General features: G+C 36.1%; 1 pseudogene; it reads right to left on the bottom strand.

Moving 5' to 3' along the window:
- Window positions 1-17,683: 17,683 nt before the first annotated feature.
- On the bottom strand, window positions 17,684-18,586 carry LOC149206993 (pathogenesis-related 5 protein Cup a 3 pseudogene; annotated as a pseudogene).
- Window positions 18,587-21,511: the final 2,925 nt, after the last annotated feature.

Genomic DNA, 21,511 nt, shown 5'->3' with positions numbered 1-21,511 from the left:
GTAAGATTCCTCTATCCAACTAGCAATTTGATCCTGATATTTGAAACAACCTATTTGAAAACCCTGAAACACATGGGAAAATGAACTTCCAATCAACACAATCGAGTCATGGGGAGAATCTTGTGAGGGAAATTTGGTATGATCTTGTTCAAAACCCTTGTCAAGATCATGTGACCCTAACATAACCTTCAACAAAAGTTGAAGTGCCTCAGCTACTTAACAAGCATTTGAGTAGTGAAATGATGAATCATAAGAATTTATGGCCTTAACAAGATCAAAATATTTAAAACAAATATCATGAGATGCACCATTGGGAAAAGGATTAGTTGAAATACATTTGTTATAACCGATGTTATGATTAGATTGGTGGGTTGGAATATAAGATTCTCAATTCTCCATTTGTTTCCTTTGTATTCGATTACAAGATAGATGAGAAACATGAAAGCTTGGGGGATTAGAAACAATTTTTGGCATCGTAAATTAGGGAAAACAATTAGGGTACCAAGATGAAAAATGATTAGAAGCATGTGTCAAATCACATCCAACATTCATATCAATGTAAGTAATTTTTTTGTCAGCACACAGCTTTGCTCCGCCAAATGATTTGATCATTGAACGAGACTCAAAAGGATTGATTTTCACAGAAAATTGATTACTTTCATAATATTACAAGATAGATAAGAAACTGATCATTCACAAAAAAAATTGAACTAGACAAATTTTTCAGCCGGTGATGATTTTTTTATTAATAATATTAATCACAGGCTTTAATGTTGACCGACATTTGTTTAAAATATGCACTGTAACCCGGAGTTTAATACAAGGGATTCCATGAAGAAGAATTAGCCAAACAAGAATCTTTCACCCAATCTAGAAAATTTATCTTGAAGAATAAGAAAAGGCATCTTGAAAATGCTTAAAATACTTCAAGAGTGAGTTCAAATCTAGTGATAGAATACTAAGGAAAAAATTATGCACGAAAATTATAATCTCACCTAGTTCAAAGATCTCATCAGGATTGCGAGAACCTATCATAGCCATCAACTAAAGTTGAAGTTCCTCAACTTCTTGATATGTCCCTAAAATTTCCAATGTTATATGATTGGATTTTGAACAAATGTTTATATAAGAATTTGTGTGAGGACATCTATCATCAATTATGTAAGCAATTTCATTATGAATCAGATGGAAATTGTTGGAACCAATAGTTTCAGGGATGTATCAATATCACCAAATAGATTAACCGAATTGAAAGAAAGATATTCAATGACTACAACATCATCTTATTCATCACGAGAAGGCTTAATACCTTGTATGGTATTGAGATCTAATTCATCTAAATTTGCATTGGAGTAACATGATATATTAATTGATTTATTACACACATCTTGACATAAGGGTTGGTGGGATGAGAAAGAAATTCCTATGAGAAACTCTTCTATGATTAGATTAGATTCTAGTTCAAAGCTTAGCAAATACAAGTCCTCTTGCCGAAACAAGAGTTCATCCAATGTACTTGGGTACTCATCGTAATTTGTAGTGATGGAGTTATTCTCGTCATGGTGATGGTTTCCTAATACCTTATCTTGGTTAAGAGCTTTGGTTTTATTCAACTAATTTCCAAGATCAAAATATCCTTGATTCACCGAGAATGTAGAAACATCATCTCAACATAAAGGAATTTGAAAAAGGGAAGATATATCGAAAGAGTCTTCATCCTTTTGATCCTCCTTATTACCACCTTGTACCTGATCACTATTTGAACCACCAGATTGAAAATCAAGAGTGTATGAAGAAAAGGGTGGTGGAGTGGATTGATCAAACGAATCAAAGTACATGGATCCATGAACTGTAAATGATAAAGGATGACAGGTATCCATGGAAGAATCAATACTTTCAATCAAATCAAATTCAAGATTTAAATTTTGCATGTTTATGTCACCTTGAAAGTTAGGGGATCAACCTTCACACTAGGATCCATGAGATTATGAGAACATTCAAAGTTTTCCTAGATAAAATCTTGATCATTAAAATTAGGTGAGGGAAGAAGAGGACTAGGAACTTGATTTTGGAATTTCCCAACTTCAATAATAGCACTAGAGACTAAACTTTTCAGTAATGACAAGGGGGAGGAGAAGGGACATAATGGGGAGTAGATTCCTCCTTTGATATTTGAGGTGTCTCATGACTAGGAAAATTTGGAAAACCAATTTAGGGATGAGATTTAAATATGTTTCAAATTCAAATTGTTCAATATAGATCTAAACAAAACACTGAAAATTTTCACTCATAAAATCCCAATCCACATCCTCTTCTAAAAATTCATAGAAAAGGTGATGAAATTAATCAAGAATATCTTCTAACAATTCATCCAATTTCATTCTAAGTTGGTTGATCCTTTTAAAAACATCTTTATAATTTTACCTATCAAAAGCTTGATGAAGCTCTCTAAAAAGTTGTTTGAATGGATGTATAGATGTAGATGGTAAGGGATGACATCATTTCTTAGCACAACCTTCAAATGTGAGGATGAATAATCTACAACAAACATATTCACAATTCACTTTATGAAAATAACAAAACTTAAGGAACAAAAGTGTGTGTTCGAATTTAGATGTTTCACCCTCGCCATTGGACTTCAAATGTGAAAAGTCATGAATTAGTTCCATGTGGATTCTAATATTTCCACTTTTAACAAAACAACGCAGGATTATGATTTTGGGATGAGCCATTCAAGATTAAATATTCAAAACAAACTCAATGGGCTCATCTTGTCATTTGGCCCTCCTTCTAGCTCCAACATGTTGACAGTACTAGAAACTGCTAATATATAGGGGGTCTTTCCAATATGAAGTCCCAATTAGACCTCACATCATTTGGTGTAGGAGACCCAACCAAATGATAGTCTCGAATACCATAACTTAAATATTTTCCTTGGCTACAATAAACAACATAAGAGAGTATTCACACAACCTTTGAAACAAGCAAGTAAGTTGACACCATGAAGCATACAATGCAATGCATACAAGGTACTTTCACAAGAAAGAAGAGAGAAAGTGAGTCCTTAGAAGAAAATTAATAGTAATATCCTAATAAATATGCATAGGAGAATAGAATGGGTCTTTAATTAACCTGAAAAATAGTTCACGACACAACAACGATCATGAATGCAAGTAACAACGCACATTCAACAAGATGTATACCAAATCCAATGAAATAGTTCACTCTATTTATCATGGATGAACATAAAAATATACCATAAACATTAAAATAATAGTCTTACAACATCCATAATACATGCATGAAAGTGTGTCAACTCTTGGAGCTTTAAATATTAAGTGAAAGTTACAAGTACACAATTAAAATGATGCAACACTAGCCCCAATAGTGGAACATTAATCCACAAATTGCTTATCTAAAGAATGATCTTCTCTCATATGCCTAGATTGAGAAGTCAAGGTGAAAAGTCACTTTCCTATGCTAGCAGGGTTTATTTATAACAAATGAGGTGATTATTCACCTCCCATATGACTCTTGACCTCCCTCATAACTCTTGAGATCCCATGTGACTTTTGAGATCCTACATGGCTCTTGGACTTCCTAGTGACTCTTCATATTCCATGTGTGACCCTTGGAATTCCACACATTTTACATTTTCCAATAATGTGAAAAAACAACACTCTTGTGCTGACACATTAAACAATTACAATTTGGCAACTGTGACATGGGATTTCATTGTAATGTGTCAATGCCAAGATCTTCTCTTTTTTGCTATGTATTCAATCTTCATGACTGATCTGACTTGTACTTCATCTTCACCATCCAAAGGTTTTGGATAATTATTAGAACCTTCTAATTCAACATGAGTTGTCATCTCTCTGTCATGGTCCAAGATTCATTTACTCCTACATCATAGCATCTTTGTGTCTTATCTCCAGAAGTGTCCTCTTTAGAACCTCCTTGAGCATCATCTTGCCATGATAGGATGATAGCACCTACAAATGAATTTAACTCATGAAATGACAACATCAATGCCCAAAATTACTTGTCCTATCTTATTTTCTCATATAAGGTGCTTACTATGATGGGATATTGCACAAAGACTGAGAGAGGGGCCTGCTTGGATGTAGAGCGCGAAGTCAGGAGATAAGAAATGGAGGTATTGGCACTAGAACTGTTCATTACACAATGGTAAGAGAAAGAGGCAACACCCTGCACAATGAGCAAGTCTAGGAGACAAGGGTGACATGCTTGGGCACTGTGATTGTGCAATGAAAAATTGATTGAGGAGGAGGTTGTGGGGAATCATTAGGTCACCAATTCAAGGGCCAAGGAATGACCCTATTTTCCTCTAGGACTACACAATATGTGATTCCAGCCTAATCCGAAAATACCCACATTATACAAATAAAATTGCATATCACTGGTCCCAGGCCTTAATCACCTAATCCAAGGTGAAAACCTTCTTAAACCAAGGTTTAATGTTCTTAATTAAGTTTTATGCGGAAACGTTATATTGACTAACCACAGTTTAACCCTTAATTAATCCTTTCCATTGAGACTTTATACACCCTCATAAGCTTTAGTTAATCTTTATTCCTTGCGCTTATAACAAAACCCCACTCTTTAACTTTGGTTATATTCAAACTTAACCCATAAAAACCTTATCCACTTTATTTCTATTATAATTCTTATATAATACAAATACTCCACAAAGCATACATAAACCTTACCTTTCCACCAATCCACGGCCTTTGCACATTTTCTGATGCTCTACCTTTATCGCATTCATCCTCCACCATTGATTTCACTCCATCAGATCAACGGTTGTTGCGTCATATCGCCAATTAAACCCATTCATCCACCGGAACTCAAATCACTTAACTCGCGTTGATAAACTTCTCAGGTCCGCTCAGGCCCAAGCCTTATCGGCTTCAATCTCTGCCGTTGATCTCACCCTTCAATCTGACGGTTGATGATACTCCCGAGCATCGCACATCGCAAATCACATTTTCTTAAGGCCAAGGTTCATCAACTCATGAAAATATTGTAATGCGAAACTAATCACCAATCCTCCACCATTGATCAAAGCACACTTGATCCAACGGTTAACAACGATATCGGGTGAGGAACTTGCACGAGGATTACTCGCCAATAAAGTGGTTTTCTCTCTCCTCCGACGTGCTACGCGTCAACTGCTAGATGGAATCAGGTGACTACTCTGAATTACCACTTACCACTTTTTCTCCACCCAATAAACAACTTCCGCTTATAAAATTTCCTTCTTCCTTGACTATTGCATGCACTGATTGGTGCACAATGACTGTTAGATATAAGAGGCCATCAAATCTATGGTTTGCGAGACAACTAGCACATGGATTAAAACAACCTTAACCCCTACAATTAACTATGATCTAAGATTTTAAATATGAGATCGATGGCTAGGATTGAGTGTGGGACGTCAGCCACGATCAAGTAAATCCGTACTCTCCTACCCCCGCAGTTGCTAATCACTATCAATCTAATAGATCTGTTGATCTGACGATCCAGATCTATTCCTCCGCCATTCTTCTTTCACCATTAATATCAATCGATCTAAATGATTCGACGCTCCTATACACGCTTACTTCCTTCCTTCATGCCTTTATGTGGTTTCTCAAAGTCCTCTATGGTTTTAGGGTCCTCCAGGGTTTAGGGTATTTAGTTGTCTTGCAACACAATCCCCTCTTAGACTTAACTTCGCATACTTTAATCACCGTCACTCCTGAATCTCAACTATGATTCTTCGAATGGATTCAAGCAATCCAATATGATCCTTCATATCACTTCTTCTCTTTATTTTGCTCGAACTCCACCTGCAACCTCTGTTACATAGGACTTACTCTAGTGCACACACATATTATAACTAAATTACTCCATACACACACATAAACTCATAATCGAGTTGTTTGTATTAATAAACAGGTATTTACACATGAACTCTCTCCTTGGCCTGATCTTCTGTATCAGTGGCCTCTGTTTTCCTAACTTCCCATAAACCTCTAACTCACAACCTCTAACTATCTAACCAACTAACTATCTAACTTGACTATGCCTTTTAGGCTTACAATTATACAAAAGGATTCTATAACCAATTCCTGGTTTAGATCCATAAAATTCTCAACAAAATCCTAAAATTTCTTCCTTATCTCTAAGGATACTCTCTAATCCACAAAATCATGAACTAACTCCTAATCTAAGTTTTACAACTAATTCTCAAATATTTCAACTATCCTAAATCTCTCAAGTCCTCTAACATTCAAGAACGTTTTACAAATATACCTCACTATACTTAATTAAATCCCTATTCTAGCTTCTCTCATTAAAATCACTCAAAACCTTAATAATTACATTAATTCAACACTTAGGAAACCAACTTCCTTAAAACACAAGACCCCCCTATGTCTACTAAAATACAATGATTCTTCTGAGCTGAATGCTCCTGCATCAGACTCCCAAAGTAGAAAACATTCATGATCTCCTGATCATGTGTCTTCATATGTTGATAGAAAACCTCCAAGGTCCCAAACTTTAGTTTGTAGTTGTCTGAATGCTCTGCACCTTTGCTGTTGTTGTATGTCTGTTGTCTTCTGTTTCATCTTCCTCTCCTTGTCAATCAGGTTCAAACTCTGATTGATCATCCTTCCTGTTGCTGTCAATCTTCTCCATATGGATTGTTTCATCATCAACTGCCATAATTCTTCAATCTCCATCTCCAACACATCCTTGGGTTGGTCCATACTTTGCCACTTATTGCTACCTCTTTCTCTTTGTTTCAGGTTGTTGTTGTTGTTCACTAACTCTTCAAACTGTTGTTCTTCTCTTTGAAGTTGTCGAATTCTTACTCTTACTCTTTTTCCACTTATTCTTACTTTTTCTCTCATTCTTACTGCCTCCCTTTCATCCTTACCCTCTTTCATGATTATCTCTTTCTGCATTGAATCCTAACTTTCCAGCATTTTCTCCAGCAATTAAACATCTTGTTCCATGGATTAAATTCTTCCACAGAATCCTCTTCTACCATCTCTACTTGGCTTCTCATCTGTGCCAAATTTCCTCCAACATCTGCAACTAAACCTACACTCACAAAAAAATTATTAAAATAAAAAACATAAGGCCTCAATGCCTCTTCTTCCTTTGGCAACACTTCAGTATGTTGCTCTGATTTCTCCTCTTCTATCAACACATCAGTATGTTGATTCAACCTCTTTAAAGAATCCTCTAAAGAATTCTCTAATGTACTCTCAAGACTATCAGTTAGTCTCCCCTCCACATCATCTGCTCTAATGATGTCTTTCTGCTCTTGTCCACTATAGTGAACTCCTTCCTCTACAATCACACTGTCATACTCTAAATTTCCCAGCAAATACTCCAGCAATTCAATTTCTCTGTGACATTTCATAAGTACTTCATCATTACTTATGATTCCTGCATTTATACACAAATTATCAGTTTGAAAATTACAAGGTTCAACAGTCTCAACTATTGCTTCACATATCAATTCTTCAGACTGAATTTCATCTCCTTTCACAAGAAATTTTTCTTGTGTTGTCACAGCTTCAAACATCAATATATTACTAAATTCTTTCTGCTGCAATAATTCACTGCTTTTCTAATTCAAGAGACATTCTCCATCATTCTTTACTTCATTGTTTTTATCTTTTGAAATATACTCTTCCATACTTTTGACAACTTCAAAAGATTGCTCATCCTCTACAAACCCTGAAATCACATCAAAATTATTAGATTCAACAATATAAGGTTTTACATTCTCCTACTCGTCTGCATTTGTCCAACAGTTCAGAAAATCATCAATAATTCCTTCTTCTTCACCCAAAACTTCACCCTGCTCTGGTTCACAAATGGAAACTTCCATTTCCAACTCAGCTTCTCTGAGTTTTTCCATTAGCCACTTTACTTGCTTCTGTTGTAGCCTTCTCTATAACTTATGCCACTTTATTTCCCTTTTCCTCAAGACCCAACCTTGTCTCTAGCTTTCCTCCAACACCCTCCTTAATGCATCGAGTTGTTCTTTTATCTCTGCAATTTCTTTGTCAAGCTCCTCTTGACTCATTCTCTTGCCATTTGCCTTGGCATTCTCCTTCTTCACTTTTCTTCTGTTGTGTTCTTCCTCAGAACCTCTGCTCTGACTATTAGTAGTCATCTACTTCTCCATGTCTATGAGTTCTTCACTCACTCACTATGAGCTGCATTAAAGCCTCTGCAACAACAAGTCCTCCTTGCTGCCACTTACCTCACCAAGCTTTCCTTTGTACTTGGTCTTTTGGCAAGCCCTTGGTTCTCTATCTCTGGAACCTCTTTTGAGCACTTCTTTCTACTCCTTCTAGGCTTCAACTCATCGACATCTTCTAAGAACACAATTGTCCTCTTGTATTTCAATCACAGTGAAATACTTGGTTCTGACCACCTCTTCTTTCACTTATAAAGTCTTATTAGCTTCCTTCATTACTTAGAAATTCTACCAACATCCTTTTTGAGATGGAACAATACCTCTACAGTAACAAGTCTCCTTCTTGCTACATATGCCTCACTAAGCTTCTCTCCTATGAGCTTAGTCTTTTTGGCATCTCTCTAGTTCTTTCCTTTAGAGCCAATTAAGCACTCCTTGCTCTAGGTCGTTGCAATCTTCTCACCTTCTTATGATGCTACCTGTGCATCAATAGAAAAACCACAACTCTCCAATCTTCAAATCAAATTAAAACAAAACATACCATCTCACCTTCAATACCTTTGCATGATCTTGTTCTACCATTCACCTGCACTTTGAATGGATCGTCCTTTGTTTCCTTGCATCTGCAAGTTCTGCTACACATTATCTCTGTGTGCCTATTGTTTGTTAGATTAGAATCTGATCTCTTCTTGCCTGGATACACACCGTAAAACATAACTTTGTTCTAAATTATTTTCAAAGAAATTTTCACACATAATTTCTTTGTGCTGCTTTGATACCAAATGTTTCCACCACAATTCTGCTCTGACACCAAAATGATGCCAACCTAAGCCGAAAATACCCACATTATGCAAATAACATTGCATGTCACTAATACAAGGCCTTAATCACCTGATCCAAGGTGAAAACCTTCTTAAACCAAGGTTTAATGTTCTTAATTAAGTTTTATGCGGAAACATTATATTTGACTAACCACAGTTTGACCCTTAATTAATCCTTTCCATCGGGACTTTATACACCCTCATAAACTTTAGTTAATCTTTATGCCCTATGCATATTAACCAAACCCCACTCTTTAACTTTGGTTATATTCGAACTTAACCCATAAAACCTTTATTCGCTTTATTTCTATTATAATTCTTATATAATAGAAATACTCCACAAAGCATACGTAAACCTTACCTTTCCACCAATCCATGGCCTTTGCACATTTTCTGACGCTCTACCTTTGTCGCATTCATCCTCCATTGTTGATTTCACTCCATCAAATCAATGGTTGTCGCGTCGTATCGCCACTTAAACCCATTCATCCGTCGGAACTGAAATCACTTAACTCACATTGATAAACTTCTCAGGTCCACTCAGACCCAAGCCTTATCGGCTTCAATCTTAGTCGTTGATCTCACCCTTCAAACTGATGGTTGATGATACACCCGAGCATCGCACATTGCAAATCTCATTTTCTTAAGGCCAAGGTTCATCCACTTATGAAATATTACGATGCAAAACTAATCACCAACCCTCCACTGTTGATCAAAGCACACTTGATCCAATGGTTAACAACAATATTGAGTGAGGAACTTGCACAAGGATTACTTGATGATAAAGTGGTTTCCTCTCTCCTCTTACGTGCTATGTGTCAACTGCTAAATGGAATCAGGTGACTACCCCGAATTAACACTTACCACTTTTTCTCCACCCGATAAATAGCTTCCACTTAAAAAACTGCTTACTTCCTTAACTATTACATGAGCTAATTGGCGTGCGATGACCATTAGATATAAGAGGCCATCAAATCTACGGTTTGTGGGACTTCAACTAGCACACGGATTAAAATGACCTTAACCCCCACAGTTGACTGTGATCTAAGAGTTTGAATATGAGATCGACAGCTAGGATTGAGTGCGGGACTTCAACAACGATCAAGGAAATTCGTACTCTCCTACCCCCGCAGTTGTTGATCACCATCGATCTAACAGATCTGTCAATCTGATGATCCACATCTATTCCTCTGCCATTCTTCTTCCGCCATTAATATCCGTTGATCTAAACGATCTGACACTCCTATGTACGTTTACTTCCTTCCTTCATGCCTTTACATGGTTTCTCAAAGTTCTCTGTGGTTTCAGGTTCCTCCATGGTTTAGGGTATTCAGTTGTCCTACAACACAACCCCTTATTAGACTTAACTCCATATACTTTAATCATTGTCACTCCCGAGTCTCAAGTATGATAATTCAAATGGATTCAAGCGATCCAATATGATCCTTCATATCACTTATTCTCTCTGTTCTTCTCGAACTCCACCTACAACCTATGTTACACAGAACTTACTCTAGTTCACACACAGATTATAACTAAATTACTCCATACACACCCATAAACTCATAATCGAGTTGTTTGTATTAATAAACAAGTATTTACACATGAACTCTCTCCTTGGCCTAATCTTTTGTAGCAATGGCCTCTGTTTTCCTAACTGCCTGTAAACCTCTAACTCACAATGTATAACTATCTAACTTGACTATGCCTTTTAGGCTTACAATTATACAAAAGGATTCTATAACCAATTCCTAGTTTAGATCCATAAACTTCTCAACAAAATCCTAAAATCTCTTCCTTATCTCTAAGGATCCTCTCTAATCCACAAAATCATGAACTAACTCCTAATCTAAGTTTTACAGCTGATTCTCAAATCTTTCAACTATTCTAAATCTCTCATGTTCTCCAACATTCAAGAACGTTTTACAAATATGCCTCACTATACTTAATTAAATCCCTATTCTAGCTTCTCTCATTAAAACCACTCAAACCCTTAATAATTACATTAATTCAACACTGAGGAAACCAACTTATTTAAAACACAAGACCCCCCTATGTCTACTAAAATACAATGACTCTTCTCAGATGAATGCTCCTGCGTCAATATGAAATGAAGGCAAGAATGATTAAGGAATTACATGGAGGGAAAGTGTAAGCAACAAGGTTTGATTGATTGTGCTCTAACAATGCACAATGCACAATGTGAAGGGAGATTTCCTCAAGAGGGGTGCAAAGGGAAATTGTAAGCAACAAAAGGCTCATAAATGCGAATTGAAAGTGCACAATGTGCTCATCACTTGACTAAATGTTAAAGGTGTTCATAACTTGCACATGATGTGAGGACAAGGAAGAAGCCCAAAATTAACTAAGTGTTAGATTAGTGACACAAGAAGGAGAAGGTCAGAGCATGCAAATAGGTCCCAAGCATGATCACACATACACATTTACAATCAAACACATTTCAAGGATATGCACAGTACCCAAAACCAACATGCATACATTAAAGTGGAAATAAAATGACACTTTCCTTCAAGTGCAATCGTTAGGAATTAAGCTTTTGTGACACAAGTGTCAACTATAATCAAAAGGTGTTATGCTATGAGAGTTTCCATCACATGTTATTATGATAAATAACATCAACTTGTGCAAGAGAGTGTGTTGGAGCTACCTATAAAAGGTGTTCCAAGGTGCTCTTAAGATATGCAAAAGAAAGCGACACCAACATATGCAAGAGTGAAAGAAAAACATGCAAAAACAAAAGTAAACACAAGTGACACATGCAAGAATTAAAGCAGGAAAAAGTGACACTTGAAAAAAGGAAGATAAAGTGAAAACGAAAGATGCTAAAGAAAAAGCGGCAATTGATAAACTAACCCGGATGATAGCACACTTCATCCATGAATGAGAGAATTCTCCTTGTGCTCCAAATGTGTTTAGATCTCAAAAGAAAAAGATGAATGTGAGATAATCTCTAAGCTGGACTTTTTATATAGGGAGAGCAAACATGCAATTAGGATTTGCGAGTGAACTTAGTGCATGTCGAGAAACTAGGAGTCAAGAGTGAATTGAATCCAACTAAGAGGTGTGACAGTATTGACTTGAAGAAGTATAATATCACTTTCAGCAAGGAGTGCTCAATCACTATCTACATATGATGTCATTACACTGTCATTGGGAAATATACAATCATTGATAGTGAGAATTGTACAATCGTTGTTGGTGGGGACTACGCAATCACTAACGGTAAGGATTGGCAAATCACTATTGGCAGGACTACACAATCACTGTTGGCAAGGATGACACATTGACTGTTAACAAAGAGTGTGCAACATAGTCATTATGAAGTGCACTTAGCCTAACTTTGCATGCAGACTTGTGAAGACATTAAGAGTTGGGCATGTGAAAGAAGGCAGATTGACACTTAGGTTTTCTTAAGAATACTTGAATACTTAGACAACATGACCGAGCATGACATTAGTGGTTTGAAATGAAGGATGGCATGATCATAAGGAGGCTCAATAATTTGAAGCTAGGAAAATTTTGGAGGGGGTTGTTGCAACTACAACAATTTCCTAACCCCACTTAACTGTATCCTCATCTTGAGCAATGTTAATTTGATGACTTTGTAACCCTTGAGCAAGAATGGGCCAAGAAGTCAAGGTTGGGTGTGTCCGCCAATCCTCTATCATTTTCCACCCTCTCCAAATCATATAATTAGGTTATTGTTTCCATAAATCTTCTATTCTAGTGTAGTGTTACTCTAAAGTAAATTCATCTAGCCCTCGGAGTTCCCCATGGTCCCCGAGCCATGACATCTATTTCCAAGTGTTTTCTAGAAGAGAGTGATGTGGCCATTCCTAATCTCACATAAGGCATGGATTTGGATAAGAATATAGTTTTCACATGCTAAATTCCATATGGAGGAGCCTAAGGGATACCCTGTAACTCTTAAATTTTCCAACTAAGAAGTGGTGTGATAATATTTCATGTCCCAAATTATTTCCAAATTTCATTGCCTCCCTAAAGCCACCTCAACCATATTTTAGCTCCCAATGACATGTTCAAGATCTTCGGGTCTCTCAGTCCCAAACCCCCAAGCCAATTTGGGAACATAAATATTCTCCCAAACAACAATTGACCATTTTTTTTCTTTCTTAGCTCCTCTCCATAGAAAATATCTATAGAGGGTAGCAATGGATTTGAAGATTTTATTTATTTGTTAATGAGTTTTCCTTCTTCCATTATCAAGGCATCAGTGCATCATTCATAATGATATGTTGTTTCACTTGCTACATGCAGGTCTCCAAGGCATGTTTTCTTTGGACATATGACCAAATTCCTTTCTATTCCATTCTAAGTTTGACTTTAAATTCCTTGAGATTAAGTAGAAGATATGCATAGAATTTTGTCCTTGGACCTACAATTCTTCCCACCAACTTTTGGATTTGGACCTTAAATCGAGATATTATATCCAAATCCTTCAAATTTAAAGGTCCGATTACGAGGAGCCATTTTCAAGCTAACTCCAAACAAATTGGCTAGTGGTTTGAGCTAATCCTTGGCAGAATAATGAATTCAGCAAAATGATCGTGTTCACATAAGTATTAAGATGGTATAAATCAATCTAGTCTACTAGATACCTAATGTCTCCCTCCCCCGCGGTTATTCCAAGTATACACACTACTAATAGTATTTAGATTGTCCACTTGAATTTGATGAACAAGGTTAGAAAAATGTTGTGCCTTAGGATTGATTATTTTGATTCCCTTTCCCACCCCTTCTTCTCTTCCAGGGATTTAATAAGGTTGCAATCTTCATCGACAACACAAACCTCATCTTGGTGGAGGGATTTAATAAGGTTGAAATCCCCACCAACAACTCGAAGTGGTCAATATATTATGTGTGGAAAAGAGTAAAAAATGGAGTTACATGTTAAATATCATTTCTCCTCCATTACTTTTAATTATAAATTATAAATAGAAATATGGTATTTACCTATTAGATTTTAATTATCCAATATGATTTCTAATTGAAAGTAGATTTTCATTATCCATGAGTTCATTAGTTAATCTATGCACTTGATAGAGTTTCTTGGATAAACAATTGAAATACTATTTAATTTTATGTTGAATTTAATCATGATGATATTTAAGCTCCCATGAGGAATAAAACGACACAAAAACAAAAATTCTTACTGCTTTTTTGTGCCATTAAAAGCATCATTTGTACCATTAACTAATGCATAGGAAAAAATAGTTTATATAAATAATATAAACTTATTTTTAATTTATAGATAAACATTATAAAATATTAAAAGGAATATATAAATTTTCATAATTATTGTAAATGTGTAAAATAATTTCATTTTAACTACAGATCTACAAAGTGCAAGAGGGATCAAAGCCTTCAAGGTGCAAATTTATTTTAGAGTTTAAAAATTGAAAAATAGTTTTCACCTCAAGAGATTTGAATCTCTTTCTCTCTCTCTCTCTCTCTCTCTCTCTCTCTCTCTCTCTCTCTCTCTCTCTCTCTCTCTCTCTCTCTCTCTATATATATATATATATATATATATATATAATTACATCTTTGAATGTGTAGATAGATTAAAATCTTAAATTCAAGGATTCAATGCCTTGAAAAGAGATTACACCTTGCAATTACACCAAATCTCTAATAATTTTTACATAAATTAGATTAAAACATATATTTAAAAAAAGCCAAAATGTAAAATAATAATACTATTTAAGTGTTTTTAGCATATAATTTTTTTGTTAATTTATTTATATAATATATAAATAAATTTGGTTTAGATAATAGATTTATTTTGGGATATCTATAGATAATGATATTTTTCTTTTTATTGGTCTACATGGTTTTTTTTTTCTTTTGAAAGAGATTAAGAAAAGAGAATCATACTCATTTATAGAATGCACTTAGCAATTATATAATTATATATGAGATTATCGTCTTTTCTTGGGGTGCCGGGAGGAAAATTGCAAGGATACAATAAACCACACCACAGAGTAAGCTAATCCTCAGTAATTTACTTGCGAACCCTCCTTTGGCCAAAAAAATTACATGAATTGACAGAAATTTGAAGCATAATTGCAGTTTTAGATGTTTAATTGTAGTGTATAAGATCGCTATCACACTTTAAAAAAATTGGCTTTCTCAGTAATAAAAAATTACCTGCGAACCCTCTTTTGGCCATAAAATTTACATGAATTGACAGAAATTTGAAGCATAATTGCATTTTTAGATGTTCAAGTTTAGTGTATAAGCAAGATTTTTTCTCAATCCCTATCACACTTTAAAAAATTGCCTTCTACCAAAATCAGTGACACAGAAAGTGACGCCACTGATTTACAGTCATAGCGGTATGTGCCACTCGATATTCCTCCCTCTTTTTCGTGTATTAGTTGTATATGAAACCTATTTTTGAATTAATTCAACATTGATCCAAAAGCTGTAAAAAAATTATAATTCTTGTTGTTGTTGTTTTTTTTCCTCAAAACTAACTTTTAAGTGTATAGTTTTCGTTAAAGATGTAAAATTCAAGTTATTTTAATGTCATTTAATTGTACATATCGCTTTTGTATTGTATTTAAAATGTATGGCACCACTTCTTAAAATCTATAAGGTTCCTGTCAAGTTGGTATTATCTTGAGAGTGGAAAATTTTGGTTCCTCAACCTCATACATTTATTTATGTGACAGTTAAATTATTATTACTTTGTTATCCCCACTTGATGTACAAGGAGAAAACTTGTCACAAGTGATATTTGAACATGGGTAGGAGGGTAACAATTCCTCCTCTTAGTCATCCAGTCCAGACCAATGAATAAAAAAATGTTTGAAGACAACTTGTCACACCCTAAGTCACTTAAGTAAAAATGAGATTATTGGTATCTTGCTAGCTCATATTATTCCATGAAAGGAAAACATGTAGAAAATCAAATGGGCCTAAGAGGAGAGGATGGAAACTTTACTAGTAGTAATCCCCACAACCATAGTAGACACCCACAAAAAATGATGTCAATATGTAGTAAATTGATGTATCAACCATGCCTAACATGTATGACATATTGAGAGTATTTTTATGGATGAAATTGTGTAGAGGGTTTTTTAATCCTATCCAATGTTCTTAGTGGACACTCCACCCATTAGTAAGGACCAAAAAATTGAATGGTCACAAATATGCTTTTAAAGACCTTTAATAGAGGGAAGAAACCAATTATCCATTAATGGTTAATTATAAATGAATAAGCATAGGATCAAGTCAAAGAATTAATTAAAAAATTAAAAATAAAAATAAAATAAAAGAGCAGGGGAATAAATAAATAAAGATGATGCTTTATGGAGCAAGATTAGAATAAATAAAGAAATAATTTTAAAGAATCAAATCGATTTATTAGGATAGAAATATGAATGAAAAAATGTGAAAATCCTTATAAGGATGGAGGAAGGAAATGAGAAATATATTCAAATAAATGAATAAAAGATACACACACACACACACACACATATATAGATACAAGTCAAGAACAAAGTGGAGGATTAAAGTGGTAAGAGGGTAAAAAACAGAACCATCAAAATTGGAACCAAGTGACTGAAAAATGAGAAAGGGAGGCTGGGAAGGAGGAAAAGGAAAGAAAAGGGGGAGAGGGACTGAGAGAAGAGAAGAGAAAACTAATGAGGATGCCAATGGATAATAGGTTTCTAGGAATGACTTAATTTATAACCAGCTTCTCTATTAAAATTGTTGGGGTGCTTTTGGATTTCGAGGATTTCCCAAATGATTTTAGAGTTGTCTCACATAAACAAACAAGAGAATAAGTTACCAACATATCATCTCTTTTAATAAGTAGAACTCAAAATATAAAGTGATAGAGTCCAAAAGCATTAAGAAAGGTTGAAGCAAGGCCACCATGAAATGAACCTAACTCATCATGGTAACAAATATTCTATCTCTAGAAAACTATACATTGAGTTAAATAGCATTTCTTCTAGATTATTTTTTAATTAGGATAGAAATGTGAGTTACTTATTAAATATTAATTATTCACTATAATTTCTAATTGAAGATAGGTTGTCATTATGCATGAGATCATCTATGCACCTTATATATTATATTGGATAGGAAAGAGAAATACTTCTTGATTTGACTGTAATTTTGAAGATATTTAACTTCCAATGAAAAGAAAAAATTCTTATTTCTTGTATAGCAAATTGAAATATTCCTTGATTTTCTCTTGAATTTTACTTTCTTGACATTTGAATTCCAATCTAAATAGAGAAAATTGTTATTGTTTTTATGCATCATTAGTTAATGTATAAGAAAAATTAGTTTATATAAAAAATAAACTCGTTCCATTCACATATAAACATTATTAAATCTTAAAATTATTCTTTTATAATAATTACAAATATGTAAAATAATTTTAATTATTAAAAAAAAATCATGTCTATCCAAACTAAAATAAATATAAACAAAATTACATTTATTCAACTAAAAATACATGGTACATAAAATTATTCTTAACAATTCAGTAAATGATAAACTAATAATCATTAAAAAAATTACACCATATATTCATTTAAAAAAATAAAAGAGGAAGTGAATGTAGTGGTTTTATTATGATTATGAATATGATGATATACTCTATTTAGGAGGTCCGAATTTCACTTACAATATTCAGGGAAGGCGCGTAATCATTCAATCTTAATTGAATCCCGCGCCCTTTTATTGTAGAGGATTCTAGTGTACCCTTATTAATGATTTTGATTATGATACTACGCAAAAAAAATATATTTATCTTTAGTGGGATGCATATTATCATCTCTTATTAACCGCAAAAGGCGATGTTATAATTAGCACCAGAAGTGCAAGTAAAGGTGCAAGTATTATCGTCTTTGGCATAGCTATAGGCCTGTGGGCACAGCCCCTTGAAGAACTTGGAATAGTTGGTGGGAGGGCAGTTGCTGGCGTAGTCTCCCGTGCAGCAGTATTGGGGAGTATTCAGAGCAGCACAAGCACTATCGCATCCATCGACCACTTTCAATTCTGTATGGCAGCTCGCAGTTATGTTGCTGCTGCAGTCAACTGTTGGGCAGCTAGAGTCCGAGGGAGTTATGGAGAGAGGCAGATTAAATCCATCAACGAGAGAGATGTCATATGTGTCTCGACCGTTGGCCCCATTCAGAGTATATTCAGCCAGCGTTGCAGGAGGCCGTCCAGCGGCTTGACAGTTGAGAAAGCCGCCGCAGTCACCAGTGTTGCAGCTGCCTTTACCAGATGCGTCGAAAGAGCAGCCCGTACGTCCCCAAAATCTCCCTGCACTTGTCCCTGCGGGCACGTCCACACTCCATGATTGGCCTTGTGTGAGCGCTTGACCGCCACCTACGGCAATTCCCGCGGCCCACACAGTGAACGAACACTTATTCTGGATCACAAATGTTGCAGCTTCAACTCCTGCGGTTGGGAAAGCAAACTCATATTTATTGATGACATATAAGTAAGATATACACATCGCTCGTTAATGTAATTCTCATAAAATAGAGTAGATTTGAATTGGGGGAGTACCACCTTGAAGATAAACAAGTAACCCTCAAGCACAGCGCAATCAATTGCAAATGAGCTTGCTTAGTTTTTATGCACGGATAGCACAGGCGAGTCACACGCTATATATATAGACAAGGTAGTAGCGATCCACAAACATGAACCGAGGAGTAGCATATGAAACACGGTTGAAGTTCCGATAAGATTATTGTCTTTTCTTGGCGCGCAGTGTCGAAAATTCCCGAGCTACAGTAAACCACCACACGGAGTAAGCTAATCCTCTTAGGAAATTATTTGCGTACCCTCTTTTGGCCATAAAATTTACATGAATAGGCAGAGATTTGAAATATAATAGCAGCATTAGTAGGGTTCAAATTTATCCCTTTTTTTAAATCCCAAACATCCCTATAAACTCCCGACTTCTACCAAAATCAATGGAGTAGTCTACCCCGGTGGAGGAATTGCTTGGTTTCTGTTGCCGCCTAGAAAAACCTCCAGCTCCGGCCACCGGCAATTCCTCCACCCTCCGCCACCCTCCATGGGCTCCGCCCAGCTCCGCCACCCTCGACTGACAGATTCTTGACAGACATTCCGGGAAGTTAATTCACCATGGAATTTGAATTCGGAAATAACCCGCGGGCTGCTCCCTCACCAATTCCTCCACCTGGGTAGACTACTCCCTGCCATTCAACTTCACATCACACAGAAGCCAATCCCATGAATCCAGTGAACGCTCCTGCCATGGTCGACCACGCAGACTCTTTTACTTATGTCTCTCTCTTGCAGGCTTGCATTCGGAAAAACGATTTGGCAGAAAGCAAATTACTCCATGCACAAATCACTCGGAGAGGATTTACAGTTGCCACACATTTACACAACACTCTCCTCAACGTCTATGTCAGATGTGGGAGCCTGGCGGACGCTCGCAGAGTTTTTGATCAAATACCCGAACGTGATGTATGTTCGTGGACTGTGATGATCGTGGGTTATGCCAGGCAAAGGGTAGCCCATGAGGCTTTAGGGTTGTTCTTCCTCATGCGGTGAGAAGGCGTCCAACCCAATAAGTTCACATCCGCCAGCGTACTCCCTGTTTGCGCCAACTCTGCAGACATTAGAGAAGGACTGGACATTCATGAAGAGATCAGAATAAGTGGATTGCGGAGTGATGTATTTGTGGCAAATGCCCTGATAGATACGTATGCAAAATGTAGCAGCATAGAGGATGCATGCTATCTGTTTAAAAAAATGTGCGAACGAGACGTCATATCCTGGAGAGCGTTGATTGCAGGGTATGCGCAGAATGGGCAAGCAGAGGAGGCCATGGAGCTTTTCAAGAAAATGTGGCTTGGGTATGAAGCCAAACTCCAAAACATATGCCAGTGTTTATGAGGGCCTTCAATACTTCAATTGCATGAGGGAATATTATCACATCATACCTGCGATGGAGCACTACTGTTGCATGGTTGACCTGATTAGTCGTCTTGGGTAGCGAGATGAAGCAGAAGGCTTTATCAATAAAATGCCAATCGAACCCAATGCATCTGTTTGGATGTGTTTTCTTGGAGCCTGCAGAATACATAACAATATAGAGTTAGGAGAATCCATGGCAAAACACCTTTTTGAGTTGGATGTGAGAGATGATGCACCTTATGTGCTTCTCTCAAACATATATGCTATGGCTGGTAGATGGCGTGACATTGAAAAGGTTAGAAAAATAATGAAAGTCAGAGGAGTTAAAAAAACTCCTGGATGCAGTTGGATTGAGGTCAACAAACAGGTGCATGCCTTCCTTCTAGGTGAGAGGTGACATACATGACCAAAGAGGTTATAGAGATTGTTTTCAAAGATGAAGTGAACAGGATATGTTCTGATCTAGTTTTCAAGGCTGTATGCAAAAATGAGGAGCAGACTTTAATTTATATAGAAAACGACTTCCATACTTCCCTCAATCAAAAGCCCAAGTGGTATGCAAAACTAGAGATATGAATTCCCTCTACCCACCTTGCATTGTTCAAAACATAAAGATAAGCTTCATTCTTAAGACAAGCAACAAGCATTTTGACTCAACATGTTTTAATCAAACCAATGAAATTGTTATCATAACTGTCAAATAATTCAACTCCAGTCAACAACCTTCTCAGTCACTCTGCAAGACGTCGAGTCATGGATACCTTGTTAAATTGCTACTAGGCTCAGATGCCATTCTTTTATTTAATTTGCTTCAGACTTATCACTGAGATGACATGCCCTAACTGTGTCATGCAACTTCTGAGGTGGAAGACTTATGAGGGACAAAATGTCTATTCCTTGTCGTGGCAAAGGAATAAATATAGATCCAAAAATATCTAATCACATGGTGCTTGCTACGGGTGTGCTTTGAATCTCCTCTAGGGTAACTACAACAGGAAATTCATCAATCCTGCAATCAACATATGTTAAACCTTGGAGAAGTTTCCTAGCACTCGTTTTCTCCCCTTGGTCTTTAAAGATTGTCCATGGTAATCATGGAAGTGGAAAAGTTACATGAATACATTTACTGGCCCAGCATGCAAGCTGGGGAGTTTCAGATCCTGCGCAATGATACATTTAGCATTACGAGCTAAACCAAATACGTTGTTGATTATACTAAAATAAATTGTTTATTCTGAACAGTTTGGAGAACCCTCGAAAGTTAGTGTCTTTGATGAGATTAGAATGACAAGAAAAGGAGTGGCCTTGATATTACATCTTGGCAATAGTCCTGTTTTTCTAACATGATGTTTGGTGGACTTAGAAGTCTCCCTATTTGGATGAGTGAGGAATGAAATGTAACTTTCAAAGAGATTGCCATTTCAGCAATAACCAAATTCAATGATTGGTTGCATTGTTGAATATAACTGGCAAATCTTGAAATATCATCAAT

Source organism: Pinus tabuliformis, chromosome 1_2, assembly GCF_031772625.1.
Source record: "Pinus tabuliformis cultivar Carrire ecotype Pingquan chromosome 1_2, CPIR1, whole genome shotgun sequence".
Classification (NCBI taxonomy): Eukaryota; Viridiplantae; Streptophyta; class Pinopsida; order Pinales; family Pinaceae; genus Pinus; species Pinus tabuliformis.
This window is presented reverse-complemented; position numbering and strand designations above follow the sequence as displayed.